The sequence below is a fragment of the Lolium perenne genome, chromosome 4 (assembly GCF_019359855.2).
Source record: "Lolium perenne isolate Kyuss_39 chromosome 4, Kyuss_2.0, whole genome shotgun sequence".
Taxonomy (NCBI): Eukaryota; Viridiplantae; Streptophyta; class Magnoliopsida; order Poales; family Poaceae; genus Lolium; species Lolium perenne.
In genome coordinates, this window is record NC_067247.2 from 325497729 (window position 1) to 325503384 (window position 5656).

The 5656-nt window shown below is 41.5% G+C and overlaps 1 long non-coding RNA gene across 2 annotated transcripts; it reads right to left on the bottom strand.

Moving 5' to 3' along the window:
• Positions 1-3005: 3005 nt before the first annotated feature.
• LOC127349082 (uncharacterized) lies at positions 3006-5371 on the bottom strand. 2 transcript variants are annotated; one of them, XR_007880114.1, is made up of 7 exons: positions 4601-5371; positions 4379-4489; positions 4098-4290; positions 3809-3847; positions 3601-3677; positions 3346-3480; positions 3006-3238 (listed from the first exon to the last, which is right to left on the bottom strand). It is a non-coding gene; the product is annotated as an uncharacterized lncRNA (long non-coding RNA). The 2 variants fall into 2 exon arrangements; XR_007880115.1 differs by having other exon boundaries at positions 3809-3850.
• Between the last annotated feature and the right edge of the window lie 285 nt (positions 5372-5656).

A 5656-nucleotide genomic window follows, 5' to 3' on the forward strand; every position in this document is an offset into this window, starting at 1 on the left:
TCTTGCCTTGGAAATAATATTGCGAAACAAGTACAACAAGAAAAAGTCTAAAATTATGACTTGTATGATGATCGATTGTCTTGAGGGTTTAACTTTGAAGATACTTAACTCTGTAGATGTTTAGACTTGATAGCACTCTTGATAGGAGTTGTTTGATAGAATTGAAACCTAGTGTAGTGGAGACGCATGCCAAGATGTAATGTTGTGAATCAATGTATGATATTCCTTTACGCGTGTCAACAAATGGTTGTGCACACTCTTGGGATGCTAGCAACTCCACTAGCCCCCTGATTGTCGCAAATCTTACTAAAAAGGTCATTCATGACTCTTGATTGGAAACTATCAAAGAATCCAAAAGTACCACTCCTCAAGTCTTGGCATGGACTCGCTACTACTAGATGAATATTCTTGAAATACAATGAACATATAGTAAGTGTTTTGATAACCTTGATCAATTGATGTGGGCGTAACTAAGATACTTCATTGCTTATACCTCTTTTAACATGAATGCTCCTACTTAATTTGATGATAATAAACTTTCAATGTTCCTTGGCATACTGAGAGTTAAAACTACTTAAGCTAGAGTGATTGTTTACACAACTTGCTATTCATACTTATAATCTTTATTGTGATTGTCTCGAGTTATCGATGCTTGTATTGTATTCTTGGCACTTATCTAATTATGCTAAGCTTTCAAATGGAAGAAGTGCTGGACTCATAAGGCTACCACTTGTAAGTGATTTTGCTTTCTCGTTATTTTGGTTTAAACGCCAAGTTCCTTATGGTTCATTGTTTCTTGCTCGAGGACGCTCAAGTTTAAGCTTGGGAAAGTTGATGTCTATGAAATACGACACTTTTTCTCGCGTTTAAACCCTTAGTTAAGTCAAGAACTTGCCACTAACGACTAATTAATGCAAAGATGTGCAATCCCTTCTATTTTTGAATGATGTGCATGAAATCACGTCATAATGACAAATGGACCTGAAATTACTGAAGGAAATCGCGTCAGGAGTACGACAAAGTTGACTAAGCCTGAAGAGGCGGTTCCAGGGACTTTAACGGGCATCAGTACGGGCAATACCTTCCCGTATTGTCCGCCCCAACCATGTGCCGCAGCCTTCCTGAGGTCAAACCCTATAAGTTTCGTGAAGGGCCTGGCGTCAAAAGGAGATCCATTCGTTGCCAAACAGAGCCGCCATCCATCAGATTCCACCACCATAGTTCATCCATTCTATCTCCAATCTCCTCCATAGCCATAGCCATCACCATTGTAATAGAGATCTTGAGAATTGGCGACCATTGTAAGAATATTGTGATTTAAATCTAAGTATTTGCCACAATAATTTCTATCTGTGTTATTGATCTTGATATTATGTGTGAGTAGTCCTCACGGGCTGCGGGTTGGGGTGAATTCTCGCAGCGTTTATGTGCATCCAATCAAATTGTATGTGTAAGGATTGAGTAGGATTTTTGCAATCTTGTATCCTTGTCTCTTTGCCTCGTTTCGATGATCTGCAAGTACCCATATCATTCGGATCGATCAAGGGAAGAGGTGGGATAAGTGGAGAACGGCGTGCTACCGCGAAACCTCAGTGAAAGAAAGGGGAAACTAATGGTACATGTTTAGTGATTCATTTGGGATCATGGCACACAATCATCTAGTTTAATGCTTTGGTCTGTATTCATATGCTTAATAACTATTGTTTCTTGCGGCTAGAGGATAATGGTTGGACCAAGAGGCCCTTGTCACATCTGGCTTTAGGGGCAAGAGTATTTACGGATGCGCTACTCACAAATCTCGTATCTCTATTTTATTTGTTACACATATGCGAGTCAATTATATATGTATGCATAGCTGCAGGAGAAACCTTAACCCTGGCATATTTTCATCATTGAGCATAACCCGCCTAAAAGTAAACTAGAAAGGTCCGGTAACATAAAATAAAATAAACTAGCAAGTCTTGTAGACATTTCATTTATATCATTTTAGGAGTACTTCCCAAGGTTCGATTAAACCTAGGTCTACTAGGTAAAAAGCTTATCATACGACAATCCGTAATCCGGATCGAAGGTATCATTGATTAATTGGTGCCATCAACCGTCCATATCTTCAATATCGAGACAATAATTGAAATTAAAACGTGGCCTTTAGATCTAGATTTGTCGGTCCATATCTAACCCGACCTAACATGGATATTCACTAGAACCTTGCCGAATATGGCAACAAACGTCAACGACATGTCGGGGTCGTGTGTTCCCGGCATTCTACAGTGAACCAGGAAACAAGGAGCTCACGAGAGGATGCGCAGAGACGAGGCAGTCATGGTGGCAAGGTCAAAGACGAAGATGTGGACGAGTTATCACGGATTGCTCACTATGGATAAATGAATGCACGTGTCGCGGATTTCTCGCTGGAGTTTCCTTCCATGGGGGTGTTGTCGGTCGATGAAAAATCTATCGAAATAGAACGTGTGCGAGAAAACGACGATGTGAGGGAGGTGCGCAAGGACAGAAGGAAACGAATGAAACCAGAGGGATTTCAAGGGGAGGATGGAACTCACCGGAGTAGACACTACAAGAGGACCCCTCCTACTTCAACGCATTTATCTGTATCTAAATGGCGATTTGAGCGTTGCTAGAGCCTTTACCAACAGATTAAGGTGCGTTGCGTTTTTGGGCATTGCAGCGATACAATGCAACACATATAGGTCCGTTGGTAACAAGGGCGTTGCTGGGTAGCAACATTTAGAATTAGTGCTTCGCAACACTTGCATACGTTGGTGTTTACCCTACGCGAATTGCTATGTAGCAATATAAATTATGTGTATAATTTAATCGCTACAAATCTATTTTGTTCTTATGTTCGTATTCTTCTAATTTGTGGTTGAACTTCAGATTATACGAGCATATTGCATTATTCTTAATAAAATGCGGGCATGTTTGTTAAAATTTTAACAAACACGTCAATCAGAACTCAAGGATAAACATAAAAAGTGAATGCTTTATTCACTGAAATTCGAAATACAATCTGGGTTACATACATCATGTTGATGGAAACTGAACATTAAACAACGAATCATGTAGTTATCTGTATGCATCATGACACATTTTCACCAAACTACGTCTAAGAAATAAAGTGAAACAATTAATTATGTCTTCTCCATGCCGCCTCCCATCGAATTCTGGATATATGGATGTCGTTCCTACAATAGCCCTTCTCCCCTTCTATATTTACCTCCTGCAATGGGAAATTAAGTAGGTTTACTGCATATTTATATAATATGATTGCTCACGGTTAGAATTAGATTTAAGGAGGAGCCAAAAAAAGTATGTAAAAGAACATACTATAGATCCATAATGCCTTACTAGCTAATCCAATCAATGACCAGAAAAACTATGTTAGCTACTCACTTCTGCCCCTAGTGCAATGTTTCCAGTAATCAATGGTAAGTCCAGTTGTTCAACTCAATATTTAATTGCCTGCATTATTGGTAGCAATTATTTTCACAATAAAATTTAAAGTGAACACAATAACTCTATCCAGGAGCATGCATCACAATATTTTGACAAAAAAATACTTCTAAGCAGGAAGTTAACTACCTGAATTCCAAATAAATAATGGAGCTTGCCAATCTACAAACAAATATAGCTTGTCTGCTGCAGATATGGTATGCAATCTGCACATTTAGATCGCATGATCATAAGCAAGAAGACTAGACAAGGAACCTTGTAGTGCAGTGGCTTATCATGTACACATCAAAAAGTGCAATAGAGAAAGAGGCATATATAGCGACAAGTAATGCTTCACCTGTTGGTAGCCTGCCCAGCTCCAGCTGCCTCCGGTCATCTACTGTGAGCAAGGAAGCCATGTAAGTATACAAACGGGTGAAGAAATAAACCCAATCATTCCATCGTTAAAAGAAGATGGAACATTCAAGCTGCATATATGATAATGCATTTAACACTTATGGTTTGCTTATTAGTTAGGATATCAATTGGCAAATCATTTATACCACAAACATTAGATGTTTGCACAGGCCAAAAGCAGGAGATAACCATTATTTTGTATGTTTATTTTCTAACTAAATCGTGCTTACCTATAAAGTAAGGAAGGATCACATCATCATTGTTGCTGACCAAGAAACGCACAAGCTGCACACATGAGTCATTATTTTTCTTTAACTAAGCACAGTTGAATCGATCTGAGATATTGTCTTGTCCGCCCCACATGTCCCATGATTACAATCACTCCTTTCTGGCTTCAGTTAGGCAGGTAAAAGAACAAGAAACCTGCGATAAAATGTTTCATGCAATAGATTAGCTAAAAGTGGCCATGAATTGGTTTCACGGACCAAAAGAATGTTTGGATAGCACTAACCTGGTTTCATGTCAAAACCCTAGCTAGCAGCACTACCGATCCACCACGATCAGCATACTACGTCTTCCACCATGTACCGCAGATTAGAGAAACAACAATAGCAGGACTAACCTGTTTGTTTGAAACAACAAAACCTGAGATGAAATGTCTCATGCAATAGATTAACTAAAAGTGGCCATGAATTGGTTTCACGGACCGAAAGAATGTTTAGATAGCACTAACCTGGTTTCATGTCAAACCCATAGCTAGCAGCACTACAGATCCACCACGATCAGCATACTACGTCTTCCACCATGTACTGCAGATTAGAGAAACAACAATAGCAGGACTAACCTGTTCGTTTGAAACAGCAAACCAACAGCGGCAGGACAACAACGATGTCTGGTGATGGCTACTGGCAGTGCAGAAACCCTATGCTACGGTGGCGGCTGGGTGCTGGGCATCCAGTGTGCGTTCGGTTCGCTGGAGCACCTATGCCGGCGTCGTGGAGTCGAAAGGGCGCTGGTGCCGCAGCGCCGTCAAACCTCCATCCAGATCAGCCAGAGGAGCGAGAGGCAGGTCGATCCACTCCACCGCCCACAAGTCCTACTGATGCCGACGGGGGCAGTCGTGATGGAGTGCGGCGCGGATGGGAAGGGCACATGTAGATGAGTAGGGAGGGGCACGGTGGTGGGAGGCGGCGCGGAGGACGCTGGTAGATCGGACGAGCACTGATCGATTGCAGTTGCAGGACTAGCACTAGACCGGGATGGGAGAAGATAAGGCATGCACCCGCCTGGGCCTAGTTGCAATACAAATGAAAATTTCGTGAGCGCCCAAATAGCTCCCGCTGCGGCACCCAAAATTTTCCTCATGCGCGCTTTCCAATTTTTAACAATCACGCTTTCTGCAACGACCAAGGGGGCAACGCATATATTGTGTATCTAAGATAAATTTTTACAACACATATCTGAAGGGTTGTACATTAAGCGTTGTTATACGGTGGTTTTTCTTGTAGTGAGACAAAACATCGCGATGACAGTCGCGGAACGACGGAGATTACTGTGGACAGTCTGACAACCGAGCAAGGGGGAAACCGAGTGAGGTGAGAGAGGATAGCGAGGCAATATTTATAGGTGCGATGGGTGATGTCTATGCACGCTTCTATTCTTATATACAGTGTTGGGCCTCCAAGTGTAGAGGGTTGTAGAACAGCAGCAAGTTTCACTTAAGTGGATCACCCAAGGTTTATCGAACTCAGGGAGGTAGAGGTCAAAGATATCCCTCTCAAGCAACCCT